Here is a 23,027-nt window from a genome sequence, read left to right on the forward strand (position 1 = left end):
TTTGATTTCTAATGAAATCAAGCTCACTGCATCTGCATTGAGTGACTCTGGACTCAATTGTGCTTGACATTTGCAATTTCATTAACTCATACTGGCGTAGAGGAAGACTGTGTGCGGGTGAGTGAGTCACTGGTTGCAGGCTGGAGGAGAGATGAACATTTTGTTTATAGTGAAGACTCATTGCACTCCAGTGATTGGCTTTTGTTTTTCTAAACAGAAGCTGCATATCCAACTGCCCAACCCCTGAACCAACCTCATTAGCTCCCTGACCCACTGTTCAACCAATCACAACCGACCCTTATCTACTTCAGTCAGTCCAAAAAAATTCATCTATTTCCAACCAACGTATTTTCTTACATACTAATCTTAAGCAACAGCAACCTTCCTTTAAAAATCTCAACAGACCACACTAACGTTGACTAAACTAGCCAATTAACCTACTATCTACCCAAGTGACCCACTACTACAACCCTAAACTACCTCAGGCAACCCCAAAACACCCTTTCAATTATATATATTGTATCTACGTCATCTTTACCTATTAAGCTGGCCAACCCACTCTAACACCAACTCAACTAAGCCAACATACCTAACAACACATGTAGCTAAACAACCTTAATGTCTCATAACCAACACCAACAGTCCTTAGCAACTCCAAACTACCTAACTGACCTAACTCATTGCCTGTCTAACCAACCCCTGTCTAACCCAAACATTCTCAAATAACCAACAAGCCTCACCGATGCAACTAACCCAACCAACTGCCTAAGCAAGTCTATTTGATTACTTGCCGAACCTACCAATTCTAAACAACCAACCTTGACAAAACTCAGCAAGTCAAGTAATCCAACTGTCCTTACTAGGATTGCAGTGGGATGCTGGAGCCGATCCCAGCTGACTTTGGGCGATAGGCGAGGTACATCCTGGACTGGTCGCCAGCCGATCGACCCAAATGGAGATATAAACCCAAATCTTTCAGATCTCCTGACACAGCGGCCAATATGCTAACCACTCGGCCACCGTGCGGCCTGGTAGTAATTACTATTAACTAGTAGTTATTACTATTAACTCTTAAAAAGCTTACATTGATCGAAATGTAAAGCACCGTTCAGTTAATATTACTACAAATGATAATACCAAATAAGTTTCCCCAGTCTACCTCATTACCTAACTGGTCAACCCACCAACCAACCTTCACCTACTTCACCCACCACAGACTCTGGCAACTACAACTATCCTAACCAACCTACCATCTCATCAACCTTTTTACTTATCTAACTAACCACCCAACACAACTAACCCTAACAGATCAACTAATTCAGGGACTTACCTCATGAACTACCAATATAGTGACCAACCAAACGGATAATTCCAACTAACAATTAACCTACCTTCCAACTAGTCCACTGACAAACAAACCCCTAAACGCACCTCAAAACAACTCCAACTCCAACTAACACAACTCAGCTATCTATCCAACTAACCTATTTCAAAATTCTATCAACCCACCCAAAACAAATCAGACTCTACCACCTGCAACTCTAGAAGTCCTAAAAGAACAACTAATCCAGTGAACCAACTCATATGTCATTGACTAACCTTAACAACGAACACAACAAACAACCTCTCGACGACACGACGACAACCTATCCCAACAACACTAACTTCACTTCACTCGACCGAACAACCCTAACCAACCCTACTAACCCAAACAGACTGTGATCCATCTTCCTTCATGCTTCAGGGCCCTTGTCAAACCAGGTAATGTTGATTATTGCTATCGTTAACATTGTTGGATTGAATCATCTGTTGTAAGTTTTAAAATTGTATAATGTAGTTCTGTTTCTTTTTTTTTTTGGCATCTTAATGTGATTGGAGGTAAGTCGGACATTTCAAACGGTCCTCAATTAGATCCCCTGCTATGTGTTTGTATTAGGTTGTCATGAAGAATGAAGTAGAAATTCCAGTCTTCAGGTTTGATGCCATTTATACATGTTAATCGCCTTTGTTAATCGCCTGTGGATGCAAGACTCTTAAAACTGACAGCAAAATGCAACATGTGTGCCAAGTCTCCATTCTTATCTTTGCATAGGGGATTTGGACGGCTTTCATCATGCTGGATTGGAAAGGGTTTATTATTATAAGTTGACTTGTGTCCCAAATCCTGTTATCTAATCTTGGCTCCGTTGGGGCCCCACAGTTAGCAGCTATTGTCAAATGTGACAGCTCTTTTCCAACTCACTTGTCTGACTCATTGGTCGTCCTCAGCTGGGAGCCACTATTAAGGTTTTTACTTCTACCTCATTTGGACGTTGTCAGTAGGTCGGCTGTGTTAATGTAGCTTTTCAGTGGTCAAAATTGAGAATCCGATGTACTGTTGTGATGATGCCATACCATTGCCTCAAAACACTTGTCCAATCAGATTGCTCAAATGCGTACTGCCTAAACCTTAGCATGGTATCTGGCCATTATTTGCTACACTATCCTGAGATGCATTAAGTACTACAGTAATCCCCCATTTATCGCGGTTAATTGGTTCCAGACCCGACCGTGATAAGTGAATTTCCGCAAAGTAGGATTCAATATTAATAAATGGAATATTTTCATAGTAAGCCTGGTTATGACCTAAATACGGTACCCTCTAGATATGAAATAACACCCCCGTAGTCACCTTTACACTCATATTACCCAATACAGTAGACATAATACGAGAATTAAACCATTTAAGACATAAATAAAACTTATATTTTTATGTGTTGCTATAAATGTGTTCCCGAGGGGAGCAGAGTGAGTGGCGGACAGGAAGTGATGTTGGGGGTTCAGAGTTGAGTTTCATCTTGCCGTGGGTTACGGCAGCAACAGTAGCGCGTGTTTTATTAGGGATTATTGTGCCTGTTGTGAGATCATTCAAACCTGCTACTTGTATAAAAGCCTGTTGTTCCAGCGATCAATTACTGACACCCGATGACCGATGCAGAATACGACATTCACAATTTGAATGGGCCTTCTTAATGGCTTATGTTTCTATTTGAGTTCATATCATAATTTTTCTACTTGAACATGCTTAATTTATCCAGAAGATATGTACAATTTGCTTAAATATGCTTTTTTTTTTTACTGATAGCAGGCAGTATTCAACCAAAACAGCATGATTTATTAATTAATATGTTTGGGAAACCGTTAGAGTGAAGCCGTGAAATTCGAACCGCGATGTGGCGACTGGAGTTGTCACTTCAGTTGTTTCTGATGTTTTATTTTGGTGACAGGATGTGTGTTCACATAGAATTTCTGAGGCAATTGCAATTTCTATTTACCTTCACCTTCAATGACAACTAATATATATTAAAACACTAACCGCAGCGTTTAACTCACGGATGATTACCGCTCAATCGTTGGACACTGGGAGACACCCCTGCCTTAAAATTGTTGGGTTCCAAAGTCCAAAATGAAGATTCGATCTGTTTCCAAAACAGTAGTTGTTGTCCAAGTCCTTTTTATTCCAAAGGAGATGTCTATTTAGAGCACAGAGCCCACAAGAAGAAATCTTTTGTCTTGTGTGGTATGTATATATTGCTATTGTTATATTGCTTCGTCTATTTTAGAAATTCATCTCTTATTTTTTATCCTTTGGCATCATACCTTTTCAGATCCAAGTCAAACAACAAACAAATCGTAATTGTGCTGCATTTTTTTAGCCGATTGTGTGCAAAATTGGTGGACATTTAGCGGGTCGATAGCCACTTTAGTGATTACAGGGGATCGATCCTTTCCTTCTGTGGAAGCTCCTGAGGTCAAAATGTACTGGTAACAAGGTCAAAAATCAATTTGAAACAGAACACATTGACTCATACCTCTTATTAAAGCGACTGAAGAGAGCTTTCCAGATCTGCAGTCACTTCAGTCAGTATGTCATGCAGGTGGTGCTCCGTTTACGCTGTTTGGTGGTTCCGAACGCTCGCCCATGACTTAATTAAAAGCTTCATTTTGGTACGTAAACACGGGACTCGCTTGAGAACTACTTACAGTGTGCAGCCACGCTACTCTGTAGAATTAAATAAAACTCATTAAAAGAGAGAACAAAAATCCACTACACTGCCTAATTATTACTGTCGCTGTCATAGGAGCAGATCCTTTAACATGCAACTAACAACTTTGCTGATGTTGTTTTGGCGTGCTTGCAGCCGGCAGTAGCCTGTTGTTGCAATTAAGACATTGCTGATCGACAACCTTCTCTTCAGCCTCACAGCGTCCGGTTAGACATTACGATACGATCTTTATCCATCATGATTTTCACGACAGTTTAATGTTTTTATTACTGTATTTTCTGTGTTCTCTGTACAGTGTGAGTGACTTAAGTTTTAATTTAGGTGAGAGCTCCAGCTTGTACTAAAATTTGATGTACGATGCGCTAGGGGTGGCACGAGTACACCCAACTCTGGAGTCGAGACGATGCACGAGATTGGGTCTACGAGAATACGAGATTTGAACATTAACTAAGAAAAGTACAATGAAAAAGTATGACTGGACAAAAACGTTGATTTCACTGTGTCACACAACAATGCAGGTGCGTTTTAGAATATTTATTTTCCCACAAATTCACGCTAAACAATATTATTGTCAACATTTTTGGACCACTCATGTTCTAATAATGTATCACAAATGTGATAATGATGCAATATTTCCTTGAATATGTCATCTTTCACTGTTGTGAAGTTGTGGAATTGCCATTTGTGACATGTATTTTCTCAGACGCAATTTGTACTGTCTAACATTTGCAGCATTTTTTGAAACGCTGGCTTTTCAACAGTATTAAACAGCAGCATTTCTTATGCCGTGACTTTCTGTGAATGCACACAATTTTGGGCTGTTCCTTTTGTCGACCGAACGTCTCAGTGGGAGTTGACTGTTGGGCAAGTTCGTTTTCATTTATTAAATGATGATTAATATATGATACATTTGTTTATTTTGATTATCATGCCAGTTCGAGACAGTCAAGACAGTTTTTTCCTGAATGAGAAATCTTGTCACGTTTTCATCTCGCGAGAACTGGTGACACAAGATCATTTGACATCCCTACAATGCGAAATGTAGGGAAGGAACTAGTCCATAACCCAAGGACCACCTGTATATGACAGCCACTGTTAATGTCAAACAATTGTGTGTATAAGCGTAGAGCACTCGGAGCAAGAAGGGATCTTGCGAAAGAGCAATATTCTGGGGGGAGGTATGGGTAAATAACAGTGAGTGTTATTGGCTCTCTCCTCTGACCAAAGAGACCTATGACTCAAATCAAACATTCTCATATTTCACTGTTGGCCTCGTCCATAATAATGACACTCATGGTCCTGAGATGATGTGCTTGTCCTCGGGTCCCTCTGCTGAACTGTTCAATATCCTGGATGGTATTAGGCTTATATATATATATATATAAAAAAAAACTGCTTGCACCCCAGGCATTGTGCGAGTGTAATAGAGAACACAGAATAAGTCTTTTTAGAGAGGCGAATTGGAAAGGACTGAGTCGGGTAACAGCTTTTATTTTGGCCAAATATCCATTTAAATGGCTTTGACAGATGCCTCTTAGTAAACCACCCCCAAGGCATTCAAGGTTGTTATTGGAAGCTCACAGTAAAGAAAGTTTAAGCCACTTTCTTATTTCTTGGAATCATTGGCTGTTACTGCTGCACAGATGTTTAAAATACAAATATACATATCACATATTTTCCCTCTTTGAAAGCCACCATAAGGGCCGTCAGTGTGATTAGGATTCAGCACGCTCACCTTCCTTTTGAAGTGTGCACAGAATTGAGCAAGTCCTGTTTTGGATTGAATTTATTTCTAATGTGTGTTTAACTTTTTAAGGAAGCATTTCATTTGTATGGTATCTAAATTCTTTGATATTGAGGCGAAAAAAAACATCACCATATTGGCCAGCAGGTGTCAGGAAGGTTAAATTGATGAGAAATGCTAACATATGTGTCTATGGAATGTCTTATTTGTGTCTGAGACGTCTTATTTTCTATTATGTCAACTATATTGGGTAATACAAGTGTAACAGTGACTGTAGGCGTGTTATTTCTAATGATGCTAAAAACCAAAGAATGTCTTAAACAGGTTTTCTATGCTCTAACTACAAAAATATTCCATTTATAAATAAGGAATCCTACTTTGCGGAAATTCACGTCACTAATAATAGCCCGTATTCACCCACAAAACAGTCATCATTTATTAATTTATTATTTTTTGAAAAACTACGCTACAGTGTGGGCGGGATGTTCGAACCGTGATGTACCGAGGGACGACTTTATATTACTTACATTATGCTCCTGTCTCAATTAAAAACAAATAAAACAAACAAAACCGCATTTTCCTGGTATGCATCCCATGTCTTTTTTCCCCCCCTCATCTAAAAAAATGAAATCTAAAAAATAAAGTACATAAAATACAAAAACACCATTAAACCAGAGTCAGCTCCCCACAGGCTACATCTAAAAAGACATAAAGACAGAGTGAGCTCAAGATCCAATATGAGAGTATTTTATGTTATTCATATCGGGGAGGCTGAGGTTGGGCCAAAATTCCGGCAGCAAAACAGTATAAGATTTTGGTGTAGCTTCAGTGTGTCTTAGTAGCTACAGGCAAACATTATGAAATCAGCAGACAACTGCGGGGGAAGTTATCCCGTATATCTCCCAAAACAAAGTGCCGGTGATCTTTGCAAAATGCATCATGTAGAGATCGCACACCTGAAGAAATATGCCCGTGTGATCCCAGCGGGAAGGAAGATTCCTGCTTTGGTGCACACTAAAGGCATCAACAGTGCAGTGGATTGCCTCATGCCCGGCAAGGTGAGCAAAGCTGCTCTCCTAAGTTTGGGGGAATTGAAAAGCTCTGTGGGAGGGATGGATGGCAATCATCCACCCACACCCCATGAGGTCCTTTTTTTTTTGAACAGTCGTGAACTCCTCACCGCTGAGTGGCAATAATGCCGCCTTGCAGGAGACGCTTTGCAGGCTGGTTTGTGGACGGCGCCTGCAGGTTGGATTACATGGCTTTCACCCACGTTTGCTTGGAAAGAGCCGGCAACTTGAGCAACCTGCACATGTTGATGCTGGATAGGCGGAGGACAGAAACATTGCAACACGGGTCGGATGTTAACTAATAAATATATGGCCTATATTAGTAAAAAATATATGAATATTTAAGCTAATGTTACATATTTTTGACCTAGATTAAGCATTTTCAAGAATAAAAATGACCAAATGAACCAATACAAATATAAGGCATTCAAAAGATGCATTCAAAGATGTTGATGTAGTATTCTACACTGGTCACTAGGTGTCAGTACGGTTACTGTAATGTTTGGTGAGACACACAAGCACCTGACTACACCAGACGCCGGAACAACTGGCACAAAAATCCTGAATAAAAATGCTGTTGCGGCCGTAACCCACGGCAAGATGAAACCCAACTCTAAACCCCCGGCGTCAACTTCCTGTCCACCACTCACTCTGCTTCCCTATGGAACACATTTCTAGCAACACACACGAGCACCAGTCTTATTTATGTCTTAATTGGTTTATTTTCTTTTATTACATCTTCTATATTGGGTAATACAAGTACGCGTGTAAAGGTGACTATGGGAGAGTTGTTTCATGTCTCATGTTATGAACCGTATTTAGATGGTTGGAAACCGGTTTTCTGTGCTTTAACTACATAAATATTCCATTTATAGATAAGGAATCCTGCTTCGGGGCAATTCACAAATCACGGTCGGGTCTGCAACCAATTAACCGCGATAAATGAGGGATTACCGTATAATCGAATATCTGTAAGAATGCAAATATTGTGCATCTCCAGTTTGCACCAAAGGATGCCAGTGTGGAAGCACCAGTAGGTCCCATATTGCTGCAGAGTTCCCCAATTTTTTGTGTTGTAAGCAGTGTTTTATTCTGTTTAGTTACAAAGTAAAAGCCACTTTTCTTCGCCGTAAAACAAAAAAGGTTTTAGTCTTCCATTCAGCCATCGTAGAGCTTGTTATGAATGAATCTTTGTGTCTTATCATGCGCCATAGCTCCCCTGACTTTTGTCTCCTTTTTCTATTTGTTTCCCCCCCCCCTTCCTTTCAGATTGTTTGTTTCTGTGTGGAACTTTGACTTTCCTGTATCGTCGCATCATTCACTGCCGTAGTCTCACTCCCTTTGTATTCCAACACTAGACACGTTCCAGTCCCATCCGGCTGTGATTTATGGCTGCGGTGCTTCCTTTATCTTAAAGTTTCTTGTTACAGCCCCGGCCAGATACCAAGTTGCTGTGTATTCCATTTCTTCTTGTTGTTCTTCGTATCGCTTCTTCTTTCCCCAGACGAGATGGACAGTCAGACTGTGGGAGAGAACACAGCAGGAATGCTTTTTTTCCGAGGTGAGAAAGCAGGAGCAGCGGTGTTGTGGTTCTCCTGCTGTTGTCCGATTCTTTCTCTTGGCTTCTTCTCACACGCAGCTTCTCCACTCTCGGACGGACATCCATTGTTCCTCCTGCAGCGTAAACTCCTTCATATCCGTCCTCATTGGCTCTAAACTGTGGAACAGCGCACTCTAAACAAAAGCGCCTGAATAACCATGACACTGGAAAAGCCTCTAATGAGAGAGACTGAATAGCTGACCATGGGTCCGCATGCCTCACGCTTGGGAATCGCGATTGTCTTTCTCCTCCGGGGCCTTTGGATGAGAGCAGAGTGGCATAGTGTGCTAACGTGAGAATATTCTTTTGGGAGAGTGGGTATTCCCGCAGTGCCCATCCAATCCTTTGGTCTTTCCTGGTTTGTCTTCACACTAAATGCTGCGCTCACAGACAAATGACCTTTGTTGGAATACACACACTGCAAAAAACGAAATCTGAGATTCGTTTTTTGTCATTAATCCGTTCTGTAAGGTCAGACGACAACCGAAATGAGATGGAAGAGCCACGTGGACCCATTTTAACTCTTGTTCGTTACAAACGTAGCCCTTTAGACGGCAAAGTTGCAGAATTGTTGCATGCTTTCTCACTTGAAGTTTACTGTAAACTTCAGCAACACTCACTATCACTCTGTGTTACATGTCGCCATTAAACAGACTTACCACAGGTTATGAATAACTCAAAGACAAATGGATGGATCTGTTTTTCTAAGGCGCTTGCTAGGGCAGCTTTTTGTGAGCGCCCACATTGGGTGACGCATCCCAGAAAACATTTGGGAAGATTGACAGGTTGAATGGCCAGCCCTCTGCTCTTATCCTCCAAGCCTTTGTATGAGCTACATTACTTAGCTGTAATCTCCTGGAAATTATATGACGGCGTAATTGCATGAATATTCAGAATAATGAAAACAAACGATTCATTCCATCATTTCTTTCCATAATACTAGGGCTGCAACTAACGGTTCTTTTCTTACTCGATTAATCTGAAGCTTGTTGTTTCAATTAATCGAGTTATCAGGGCATTGAATCGATCCAACTGGACTGTTCAGGTTGTCTTAGAAGACGTTTCGCCTCTCATCCAAGCAGGCTTCATGCTCAAAGACTAGGTGGGACACTCTAGTTAGACTAGATAGGACAGCTCTAGTCTGAGAACTTGGTGCACGATCCAGTGTATTTGCACTGGACATCATAGACCAGATTGTTTTTCTGGCTCTGGGGTGTCCTGTCTTTGGGGTGTACCAAGCTCTGCCTTAAAGTGCTACCAGGTTTGAAGTGTACTGGTGTGTTGTGTTTGTTAAAAGTCCTTCCGAGTTTCTCAGACATACAGGATGACGGTGTTATTGTGTCTGCTACTCTTTTCTTCCTCATCCACCTGACTTTTGGGGCATTTTCCCCAAATGTGTTCCCATGTCCGCCTCTCTTTGTCAAAGAAACCATCCTTTTTACATTTTACCTACCTCTTTTTACAGGACAGTCCCAGTGATGAATGATAAGATGTTAAAATGTGACTCAAAAATGTCGCCTGTATTTTTAATGAAGTTTTAATAGCGGCAGCCATTTGCCTTTAAAACTGATTCATTACATTTTCAGAGTCTAAATCTTTTCAAACTGGAAGCCAAGCGCTATGTTTGACCTTAGAGATTTCCGTGGTTTGTCATGTCCACGTGTTTTATTGTACTTCCCGCGTCAAACGTGGTATGCTATCAATACAGTCGATTTTTACCATGCTAGCTTTTCCCTGTCAACCTGTCATTGGTGGATGCTAGACTAACTACTGTCCATTGATTGCTTGTACGAGGGAACAGGAAGGAGAAAATATATAATAGAGGAAGCACGGACGGCATTCCAGACCCTGCCGGCCACTTTTCCAGGGACATATTGAAGGTCGCGTGCTGCATGTATTCCATTCCAACAGTGTGGCCATTGCCTTCCTGCTGTGTTCCATTGAAAGACTCACATCGTTTCATGTTTGGTGGCCAAGCAGCAGCTTTGCCCGCCACCTACGAAGCAACAAGAGATCTTTGACACTGACCCCCACTGTGTGTGTTCGATGCACAGAAAGAAGATGTTCATTTTTTTCTTGGAAATCGGATGACAGCTGCAGAAGCGTCCCCCTGCTGGTTGCCCTGGGAGGCCACACAATCACGGTATGTGTACCCTTCAATTCAATTCAAGTGTGAGGCATGCTGTAAAAGCAGTGATTCCCAACCTTTTCTGTGCCCTGTGCCCCCATCATATGCCCTCACAGCCCTAACAGAAGGCAAATAGAGCTTACTCAAGCAAGACCTGATCCAAGCAGATACCAAGTCTACCACTAAAGTAGCTCTGCTATCAGTCAGTCAAGAAAGCGTTTATTCCCCTTTTGTCACTTTTACCTCCACGTTCTGCCTTTTCCAGACATGACTTTCTTCATGCATCCCATTGGCTGAAATGGCCGCACGGTTCAAGGAGTAACGCCACCAGCATGTTTGCTTTTCCTTTAGTTTTTGTCTTGTGTGGTGCCATCACACAAAGGCTTATCGCTAACGTTCTAAAATATAGACCAGCAGTCACCAGCGTTTTTTCTTGCGAGAGCTACTTTTAGAAAATGAAAATGGCCACGAGCTACTAATTTTTGTAGAAATGATTTTCATACCTTATTTCAACCCAAACAGATCAAATATGCTTGTTTTACCAGAACATTCACAAAATGCACATTTTATGTTTCACAATACTTTTCTTTCTCGTGTTCTCACATTATTAACGGAAAACCTGAATGAAAAGCAGGCCTGCGGGCGCCTCATGTGGTCGTGCGGGGCTACCTGGTGCCCGCGGGCACCGTGTTGGTGACCCCTGGTATACACAGTACGTATATTCCAAGCACAAACTGCATCTCAGCTCTGTGATACAGGTGAAAAACGATATTATTAGTATGAACTTCAATTTTTGCTCTCTTTTTTTATATTTTAAGTGTCTTCTTAAATGGTCTTAGTAAATTTTCTTTTCATAATATTATGACTTTATTCTATTATATTCTATTTATTCTATTCTAACGATATATTATAACTTTTTCCCCAACCTAATTTTCCGAAAATAAAAACTTTTTTTTTGTTTCTTATAACATTACAACTTAAAAAAAACAATATTTCAACTGTGTGCTACTATAAGGACGTTACTTTTCCTCATAAAGTTACGAGTCAATTCCCGTAAAATTGCAGCTTTTTTCCTGTAATATTTTGACTTTATTCTTGTAAAATCACAGCTGTTTTTTTTCATTTTTGCTCTTGTTTTTTTCCAACTATTTCAGCTTTCTTCTTGTACATTTTCTTCTCTTAATATTACGATTTTATACCCGTAATATTTTAACTTTATTCGAGTAATATAACTTTTCCCCAACCTAATTTTCCCCAAATTACTATTTTGTTTAGTCTTGTTTGCTTGTCATAATATTACAGCATAATTCACCTAAAATAACAACTTTTTCTTGTTAGGTTACAGTTTTTTTCCTTAATATTTTGACTTTATTGTTGTTGATTTTTTTTCAAAAGTCTTTTTGTTAAATTATATTTTTAGAATGTGCTGCGGACAAGAAAAACAAAAACAACCGTAGCCGCAAATGTGCCCTGGGCCGCACTTGGACACCCCTGCTTTATACTTATTTGTCATGTCTGCTCAGTAATAAATAATTAATACAGTAGTACAAAATAGAATATGCAGTTATATTGACATGAAAATCCAATCTATAAAAAATATATATATTATTAGATTCATTTTTTAATAATAAAAAGTGCTATAATAAATCCATCATATTGTGACAACAATAAAAGTTGTAATATTTTGCCATTTTTAAAATGAAAAATGGTAATATTAAGGCAGCGCTTCTCGAATAGTAGGGCGGGCCCCCCCTGCGGGGGGTACGGTGAGGTGTCAGGAGGTCAGGTCAACTTCAAGGTTGGCAGGTCTGTTAGTGTCTTTATTCATGCTTCCACTATCCTGGTGCCAGCAACTCATACAGTGGTTTGTACAGATAAATAAATAATACAGGTTCTCCCTAGTATTTGAAATTGGGGCGGGGGCTGAAACATTTCTGTCCCCAGTGGGGGGTATGACAACATAACTAACCACTGCTTTAAGACAATCCTGTTGGAATTTCAAGGTGAGAATTCCCCCACTAAAGTCTTGACAGCAGCCGCCCGTCTCTGTCTTACTTCTGCATCGCGTGATATCATCCAATATTTCTTAAAAACACTTATTTCACCAATGATTAGAAGTTTGCGACATTATTCTTGGCAAATTGGATTAGTCCCCTGAATTTAAGACTTTTTCCCCCGATCGTCTTCCACCTTTTCTTCCCAGCGTGTCTCTAATACATTGTTGTGTAAAATGATCCTCTTGAGAAATCCTCATATTGAGATGAGGAATTATCAGCCCCGCACAGCAGGGGAAGCGTTTTATACAACCCGAGACTGCCGAGACCTGAACGTGCGCCACGGCGGGCGCTTAATTAGAGCACCAGACAAAAAGAAAGCTCTCATGTTCCTTGTTAAACACGCTGAAGGCCACAGGTACACCACAGCGTAGTCTGGGGGTCGGCGGGTGGGTTCCTGACTGGAATGGTGAAGCTTCACTGACGAGGTACGCATTATTAGTCCGTTATGTCGTGTCTGCACTATGAGAAGACAAAACCATCAAAAGTCGCACCTAAAACACAATTTTTTCATGGACTGTTGCAGACGGGGCATATTTCAACATAATAACAAACATTTCCGTCAGGCACTTTTTATCCACAATGAGCCGTGTTAAGTTAAAGTGCCATTTTTGCCATAGGAAATTATGGAAATAGAAATAAAGTGTTCCATCATAACACCTTTATTAAACTGTACAGCTGACCGCTGTTTACTTACAGCAGGGGTGTCCAAAGTGCGGCTCGGGGGGGCCATTTGCGGCCTGCGGCAGTTTTTTTGTTGGCATGCAGCGCATTCTGAAATACAGTTTAACAAGAAAGCTAAACAACAACAACAACAAAAATGGAAAAATCAGCAGTAATTTTACAAGATGAATGCTAACATGTTAAGAGGAAAAAAAAGTTGTAATTAACAAGAAAAAGGCACAAGTCATTTCGTAGCATAGGGTTGGAACATTAAAGACAAACATATTTTTTTTAATTTAAAGTTGTAATATTATGAGAAATAAAGAAAACATTGAATAAAGTTTTAAAAAATTCAAGTTGAGGAAAAGTTCTAATGTTAAGACAATAAAGTCCAAATATTCTGGGAATAAAGCCATAGTAAGGAAAAGACAGTTTAATTAGTTAGAACATTTTAAAAAATGAAAAAAACAGCTGTAATTTTACGAGAGTAAAGTCAAAATATTAAGACAATATAATAATATACAGTATAATGTGAAATATTATGTAAGTTTAGTAGCGTTAAGATGAAATATTAAAGATAAAAAAATGTTGTTTTTTTTAAAGTTGCAATATTATGAGAAACGAACTCGGACAGTGCAGACACTCTTTTGAACGCAAATTGTTTTGAGAAGCCAAACTCTTGACTTAAACGTTCCTCATAACGGATCTCCGACCAGAACTGGGCTCCCGGGACCAATCGAGGGGGGGTAAGTCGCCGTTGATGCACTACACTGCTGATGGGGATGTCGTACAACTTCATGTCAAAAAATCCAAACTATCTCTTTCAAAGAATCCTTGAAAAAATTCCTGGATCCAGACGGTGATCCGGATCACCCCCAAAATTCTGATCTTCCATATCCCATTTCCGACAATTCCTGAAAATGTCGTCCAAATCCATTCAGAACTTTTCAAGTTATTTTGAACACAAACAAACCAACAGATAAAAAACCAAAAAGCCAAAACATAACCGTCGTGCTGCGCTTGCGCTTTTCGCTGTGCTTGGCGGAGGTAACAAATTCAAGTTATACTTTTGGGAAAATCCGGCTGGGGGAAAAAGTCCAAATCTTATGGGAATAAAGTCATGAAATCGCAAGAGGAAAATTCACTAGAAGAAAGTTGAAATATTTGGAAAATGCAAACAAACAAAAAAGAGCAGAGACAGAATTCCATGCTAATAATACGCTTTTTCACCAGCATCACAAAGATGAGATGCAGCCTATTTCTTGAAATAGATCAACCTTTTTAGCATATCTACTTGCGTCTTTTCATTTTTCGGTATGTTGCCCTTAGTGGAAAACGTTTGGACAAGCCTGACTTACGGCATCCCTGCCTAATCATTCAAGTGGAAGTGTATTTTAGCAATAATATATACTGTACATATATTTTGCAATAAAAACCAAGAATTATTCATCATCTAAGTCTTAAATCTTAACTGTGTCTGACTAACACCAATAGATTTGACTTTAACACGTTCTTTTGCAGCTGGGTATTTTTGTACGGGTCAAATATCAAAGCGGTGCTTCTCAAATGGTGGGGCGTGGGCCTGAGAGGCGGGGGGGGACGTTCAATATTATTGCAGACCTGCCAACATGTATGAATTTGTTGTACTCGGCATGCAGTTTGACTCTTAAATAAGCTTGTGTGCTTCGCTGCTCTCTGTTTTGTTGCATTTCTCTGGTTTCACTTTCGAGTTCAGTCTGTACAGCTGAGATAAATAAATAGATATGATCCGTTTCTCAATAGTATTCCAAATCGAGGGCCGCGCGATAACATTTCTGTCCCCCAGTGGGTGCGCGACAGAAAATAATTGAGAACCACAGCGAGTGTGCTTTTACGATTAGAGAGAAAAGGTTACGTCTCTATTGAGGAAGTGCGGGGCTCTGACTGATCACTTCATCACAGGCAGAGCAGAGCCAAGCGGCCAATCATAAATCGGTACGTGAGAGACTCCTATAGGCGGGATGATTGTGAATGCATGTCAGCAGCGCCGCTCTCAACTCCACACAAGAGGCCGGTGTGGAAGGTGCGTAGCAGGAGTGTCAGGAGTTGAAGTAAAACATTGGAGAGGATGTTCTCAAATTGCCTCAAGAGGCGGGGGAGGATTTGGGGGTGGCATCCCTCCCATGTCAGAATTTCATTTAATTGAGGGTATGGGGTGTCAAATTGGCAGGAACGGCTCTGGTTCAAAAAGAAAGGGGGGTAAGATGTAACACCATCTTGACAAAAAATAAAAATAAAATTGTAACTGTGTAAATTTCAGCTAATTTATGAGACAAGTGAAAAAGGGCACATATACTGTCGCCTTCAGTATATCACCATCCTGTCCGTTGGCACTACGTGGTACTTTCACCTCCTAATTTCGCTCATTTTGAGTAATATGCACGAAAATATGAGATTCCTTAAAATAATCTGCCGACAAAACAAGAACGTTTGACGAGATTTTAGCGTCATTTTACTTTTAGTTTTGGCAAGGCAAAATGTTCTCAGTTCCATTGACAGATGATTTCGATTATTTTAAGTAATGTATCTCAGATTGTAGTCCATAAATTTAAAATAAGCAGCTTGGGCTAACATGTGGAAGAAAAACTACCTTAATTACCTTAATTACCTTAATTTTACATGTTTGGAATCTTGCTCGATTCCAGTTTTTGCGGTCGGCACTGCAGCATGCGGGCCTGCAAATGCAGTACATGTACAGTCGTGGAAAAAATGATTAGACCGCCCTTGTTTCTCCAGTTTCTTGTTCAAGTCGCTTATCACAGTCAAGTCTGGAACCAATCAACCACAATAAACGAGGGATTAGTGTACACAGCAGGGGTGTGACGAGACACGCAGTTCATGAGACGAGACGATACGCACGTTTTTAAGAAAAGTACGATGAAAAAAAATCTATAAAAAAATACGTGACAATATATTGCAATCTACTAATTTCATTTCTACTATGTTACACTCTGTGTGTATGCTACCGGCCCCGCCTCCGCCCACTGAAACAAAGCAACAAAAAGGGCTCACTTGGTTCATGCCGTTGTTCTACGAAAGAAACGCGGCAAGGCAAAAGAGGAAAACGTGCACATGGCCGTGTACTGACTTCATTTTCATTTGTTGTGTGGTTGATTCATTCATTATCATCCAAGGCTCGGTGCCTTTTCTGAACGAGAAATCTTGTCCCATTTTAATCTTGTGCGATCTTGTGACACCCCTGGTATATACTGTAGTATAAAAAGTAGTATTATAAACGCATCTCGTACGTTACCTAAAATTCCTACAGCGGTGGTTGTTTTGTTTGTCTGCATCGCCGTGCACCCCCCACCACACACGACAAGGAGCTTACCAGATCGTCACGGGGCCGAACAATTCCAAAGACGGCCCCACCGCAGGGACCCGTGATTTGTTGAAGCATTGCAGCTGCCGTGTAGTCTTGAAGTCTGGACGGTCATCTCAGCGGAATAGCAAGCGCGGCGTCTGTGAGGAGGTTTCAGTCCTTTCCTTATCCTCGGAAGCCATCACCTTTGTTGAATACAAACACTTCCTGGTGGGGGTGTCAGAAGCTCTACAGTACAAAGGCATTGATGTAATGATGATGGAAAGTCTGAAATAATGATATTTAATCACGAAGGAAGTATTTAATTTGCCGTGTCAACTAACTGACCTTCGGCAGACTGGCGTTCGACAGATCGTCTTCACCTCTAAATCACAATACAAACGCTCAAGGTGAATCTGTGCCCGTGTTGAAACGGATTTATAAGCGTGCTTATGAAAAGAGGAAGCTCTGGGAACCGAGTGTTTATCGAAGCTGCTGCTTTCCTAAAGAGATATTTATTTGAGGATATTCCGTGTAAAGCCCAGGGCAGATGAGATGACTACATTGGTTTGAAAGCAGCTCTTTTCCAATCTGCCGTCCTTAGTGCGTCCTTGCAAATGAGAGCAGTTAATAGCCCGTATGACAATGGCTCTTATCTGCTCTGTGTCGCCGTGCTCGAGTCGGCTGCGACCAGAACCTCCCCGATGAACACGGCGAATAGAGAAGTGGAGGAGTGGCCCGATCCTTTATGCTCCCGATCCCATCAATGTCTGAGCTTTACTCTAATTGAGGATGTGCTCAATTGTCCCGATTGTCCCCTCCCCTCTTCTATTGCTCACTTAAGCAGCTCTCACTGAGCTGGAAATGATGCCTCTTACTCCCCGGTGTCTCACAGCCATCTTTTAAAGGATCACTTTAGGCCCAGTAACCCTCACTGGCTTCTTATGGATCCGTATAGAGTGGACTCACGGGAAAGGAAAGGACGGATCGATGCGGTTTAGAAAATGAAATAGGTTCGTGTTCTAATGTTTACTCCTGAGGTCAAAGGAAATACACATTTGATAATGTTGTTTTTATAACCATCTGAGTCATACGCAGTAATGCTTTGTTCATGGCGGTTAATTGCTTCCGGTCTCGACCAGGATAAGCGAATTTCCGCAAAGTAGGATTTGTTATTTCCAAAAGGAATATTTGTGTAGTTCGAGCATAGAAAACATGTTTACTGACCTCTAAAAATGTTTCTTTTTACCATTCTTAGAGCCCTCTAGACATGAAATAACACCCCTATAGTCACCTTTGTCACCTTTACACTCCTTGTCCCCAATATAGTAGACGTATTTACTCATTCAACACCAAAGTCATACGTTTTCATAAACCCGAACGCTCGATCCCAACAACGTGTTTGTACGTCTGTCACGTTTTTTTGCGCGAGGGGCAAAAAGAGGTGATGATGCAACTCCACGCTCATGGATTTCACTTCAGAACAATTTTAAGCCATAAAAATGGCCACAAGGTGGCAGCACTGCATTAGATAAGAGCTCGGCAGAGTGAAACTACATATCATTCACAACGTCTCTGAATGCATCTTTTGTATTCCTTATATTTGTATTTTAGTTCATCTAGCCGTTTTTATGCTTTAAAGTGCTTCATTTAGGCAAAAACGACATAAAATGTGCTTAAATATGCATGTTGTTTTTACTAATAGGCCGTATTCAGCCAAAAAGTGTTTTTGAAAAAGCGTGATAGAGTGGAGCCGCGATATTTGAAGCACGAAGTGGCGAGGGTCGACTGTATTGTCGACATAATAAGAACAAATAAGAAATATGAGATATAGATAAGACATAATAAAGACTTACACATTAGCATTGCCAGAGTTCCTTGTTTTTTTACGTCCTGTTCAGGGCCGTATTTCCCGCGGTGGCATAAATGCAACATTACTGACACCTAGTGACCAATGTGGAATACATGTACAATCATGCATCTTCTGAATGCCTTGTATTTATATTTTAGCTCATTTAGCCATTTTTTCTGCATAAAAATGCTGAATTTAGGCCAAAAATACATAAAATGTCCTTAAAGATGCATATTCTTTACCTAACAATAGGCCGTATTCCACCACAAAACAGCGATGATTCATTCATTCGTGAAATTTGAAGCGCAGAGCGGTGAGGGGTCACCGTTGAAGCAGTCACATGCTGCTCCTGAGCAGACGAGAACATCCAGTGTTGGGTCTACAGTTGGGTTGTCAGCAGGAATGCAGGTATTGTTGTAGAACTTCACCTCCAGCTGTGAGTTGTCAAGTGTTGCCTCCTTAAGGTCAGTTTAGCCTTGGAGCGCGGATGTGTGCAGGGGACTGACTGTGTTGTTGTGTTGCATGGTTGTCATGGTTTGGGCGATTCAATATGCTTTGAAAAATGAACTTCGGGGGCACAACTGCGACTAGTTTACATTAGTCATCCTTCAGGAATGCACCAGGTTTCCCTCTGGAGGAGAAACTGCCGTTGTTGCTGCTGTGCTGAGCAGAATGTCCTTCAAGCATTGGCCAGTCATTGGAATACTGCGTACAGGTAGGGATGGTGTATTAGTTATGTGTTGCATGCTAAATAAACACACACTTGCTAGCACACATATGCATTCGATAAAATGAATATATGGTTTATCAAAATCTATTCATGAATACATCATCTTGTTTTGTGGTTAAATACGCCCTATTATTAGTCCACATTTACCACTAAACTCTCCGGAACACACAAGAGCATATGAGTCATATTTATGTCTTAAATTGATTATTTTCTGTCTTTTATGTCTACTATGTTGGGTAATACAAGTGTAAGGGTAACTATAGGGGTGTTATTTCATGTCTAGAGGGCTCTAATAATGTTAAAAACCGTATTTAGAAGGTTGTAAACACGTTTCCTATGCTCTAACTATGAAAATATTCCATTTATAAATAAGGACTCCTACTTCACAGAAATTCATTTATCATGATCAGGTCTGGAACCAAGTAACAGCCATAAACGAGGGATTACTATATTGCTTATGCTCAGAAAATGTCCTGGTTGTCATTGTTTTTCATTCGGCCATTCAGTTGGGCGGCCTGAGGCCACTGTGCTGCATGTGACGTGATCCCTGAGAGGCGGCTGTGTGTTGCTTATTTTCAATCAGTGTTGCCACAAAGAAAAAGAAAAAGCAAAAGTCAAATGGCAGACGCCATGCACAACAGTGGTTCAAATTCCCAAGTTTGTGAGGGAACGTTTTTCCCGTAAATATCGTTGACATTTGTTTGCCAAGCCGAGTGTCCTGGTTTTTCTTCATCAAGATGCGGTCACCTCACTTTATGTGTTCTAGCAAGGTCACACACGTATGATTCATATGCTGCCACTCAACCAGGCCCACAATAAGGCAATGCAATCTGCATAGCTTCTCCTCTACTTGTTGTAAAACAAGCAAATCATTTTGACAAGAAGCAACAGTTAGGACGCTCTGCATGAATGCAACATGAAACATGCAGCTTCCCCCACGAGACACCAATTAGGGGTATTTATCTGTTTGGTGCATAAAGGCGCTACTAAGTGAATTGCACTGCACTGCTCGCAGCTGGAAGTCAAATTACTGTACTTCATCATCAATAGACCAATAGAGTAGTGCCGGGGTGTTCAAAGTGCGGCCCGGGGGCCATTTGCGGCCCGTGGCACAAAAAAACCCAAAACAACAACAGCAAAAATGGAAACATTTGCAGTAATTTTACAAGAATAAAGTCAAAATATTAAGAGAAAAAGGTTGTAATCTAAAGAGAAAAAGTCAGCATTTTATGAGAATATGAGGAAAAATAACATCATTTTAGTAGCATAAAGATGAAATACGAGAGAGGCTTTCTTTGAAAGTCGTAATATAATGAAAAACAAGCAAAACAATGAAAATGAAAGTTGCGGAAAATGTTAGAATATTACGAGAATAAAGTCAAAATATCATGGGAATATAATAAAATCATTCTGAGATGAAAATTTACAAGAAGAATGCTGAAATAGAAAAAAAAACCAAGAGCATAAATGGAAAAACAGCTGTAATTTTATGAGAATAAAGTAAAAATGTTAAGAGAAAAAAAAGTCTTATTCTGAAGAGGAAAAAAGTTGCCATTTTACTTGACTTGTAATATTATGAGGAAAAATAATGTCATTTTATTAGCAAGGAGTTGAAATGTTAAACAAAAAATGATTTACGTTGAAATATTTTGAAAATTAAAAATGTTATTTTATTTTTTTAAACTGGAAAAAAAGAGCAAAGACCGAAGTTCATACTAAAAATATGCTTTTTCACCGATATGACAAACCTGAGATGTAGTTTTTTTCTTGCAACATACAGTATATATATATATATATATATATATATATATATATATATAATATTATATATAATTTCACTTCTTAGCATATCTACTTTGCTTTACATCCTTTCATTTTTCACTACGAGGCCCTCGGCGGGAAAAGTTCGGGCACCCGTGGATTAGTGGAACACGGCGACTCCCACCGTTGCCAACACGGTGCGAAGTGGACGCCGTATTCTACACGGAGCTTCTGCGAGCAACCCATCCTTTCCAAGTGAGATGCAATCACGATCTGGCTTATTTGCGGGGCCGCGGTCAAAGTCGTGTGCTTTCCGAGCGCTCCAACACACCATTGACACATGCCGCAAATCAAGCAACTCGTCCAGGCTCGCAGGCTGCAACTCATCTCCGGATTAAAGGCTTAAGGGCTCAAAGGTTGTGTGTTTGCGCTTGATAGCATGTTTTTGGCGATGCGTTTTGGCATCGCTGCACGCTGCGAGCCCGCACTCCTCAGATCTGACTGTCACCTCCATATTTTATTGTCAAAGAACAGATAAGCGGAGGCGGTTGGAGTGTTCTTCTGCTTTAGCTGTTGTATGTCTGAGCCACTGCACCCTCAGCCAGTGAGGATACACTGGTGCTTAAACCCATATATTATTCACAAAACACGTACTGGCGCCTCTTTCCAAGCTTGTTATTCAGCATCACTCTGAGACGAATTAGCACTATTTTATCGTGATCCTTTCTTTGTGTCGGAAACAAAACACATGCATTGCTCCTCATTTTTATGAAAAGTCCATTTAACATTTTAACATCGCTGGAACACTGGGAGATTGCACTAAACAAGTTCACTGAACATTCAGTCCCCGCAATGAATGAGTTAATTTAGTCATCAAGATGTTTAACTGTGTGATTATAGGATGGCGCGCGTCAAGCTCAAATGCTAACACAGGGCGTGTACACGATTTGTTGAAATGTCGCCGTTTTTTTATTTGTTTTTGTGATTTAACCTAGTCGTTATGCGTCCTCATTTACCAGCCGTAGCTCAGAGATACTTTTAAAGCATTCTTTAAAAAAAAAATCATTTATTGGTTAGTATATGGAAAATACTTGGCCACTTACATGGGCTCTTCCAGTGTAGGAGATAACAAATTTGGGTGTATTTCACTATAAAATGAATTACATTCATAGCTTTTTATTAGGGTTGGGCCATATGGATCTTAGCATGTACCACGATATTTTTGGGAGGTATCACAATATAATTCAATTCAGCGGCGTCTTGGATGAAAAGCTGCAAACCTTAACTCCTATAGTTACAGTAAATACACTTGTCTCAAATTGTAAAGCACATTTATTGGTTTATAAACTGGATCAGTGCAAAGTATTCAGAGTTCAAGTATGCAGTTTAGTAGCAACTGCAAATTGCAAAACAGTAACACAGCTAAATATTGAGTATAAAGACATCATGTTTTTGGCTAAATAACATGACACCGCATCAGTCGCTTCATGCCATCGTTTACTGTGAAGGCCGTGAGCAAAAGCGTTTTGTTTTTTTGACCGGGTAAGTGTAGACATGCTTGCTTGCTGTCTCACGCTTCTCTTCGTACTCAACTCTGTGCTTGCGCTTGAGGTGGTAGGAGACATCTGTCATGTTCCTGCCTTTTTGCCGTCACCGCTGCTTTGCAAACTTTGCATGTTATGGTCTCTTGCTCCACATCTGCTCTATCGAAACCAAGCCATTTCCATATTACAGAGGTACCTCCCCGTTTAGCAATGCGTACGGACGCCAATGCGTCAATACAGTTTTCCATTTTAAATTCATATTTATAGACGTATAAGTCATTTTCTTATCACTGGAAGAATTTCTACCAGGATATAAAAATGATCGCCCAAGCCTATTTATACATACTCGCCAAATCGAAATTTTCAGGCCAGTTGAAAAATTGCAAGAATTTACATTTTGCACTGGTGGGTTTTTAAGGAGGTCTGGAACTGTTTGTAAACTTCCTTTGCCATCCATCCTCAAACGTTCTCAATTGGATTTAGATCAGGGTAACA

General features: G+C 40.4%; 1 protein-coding gene across 2 annotated transcripts in view; it reads left to right on the forward strand.

Moving 5' to 3' along the window:
• The first annotated feature begins 3,480 nt into the window (after nucleotides 1-3,480).
• The window catches only part of mmp17a (matrix metallopeptidase 17a), a 130,067-nt gene continuing 110,520 nt past the window's right edge, over nucleotides 3,481-23,027 (forward strand). For both annotated transcript variants that reach the window (XM_054756879.1, XM_054756878.1), the window contains exons 1-2: nucleotides 3,481-3,559; nucleotides 10,515-10,603. The gene's annotated coding sequence lies outside the window, so the exon portion shown is untranslated. The remainder of the gene's footprint in view (nucleotides 3,560-10,514; nucleotides 10,604-23,027) is intronic.

Source organism: Dunckerocampus dactyliophorus, chromosome 17 (assembly GCF_027744805.1).
Source record: "Dunckerocampus dactyliophorus isolate RoL2022-P2 chromosome 17, RoL_Ddac_1.1, whole genome shotgun sequence".
NCBI classification, from domain to species: Eukaryota; Metazoa; Chordata; class Actinopteri; order Syngnathiformes; family Syngnathidae; genus Dunckerocampus; species Dunckerocampus dactyliophorus.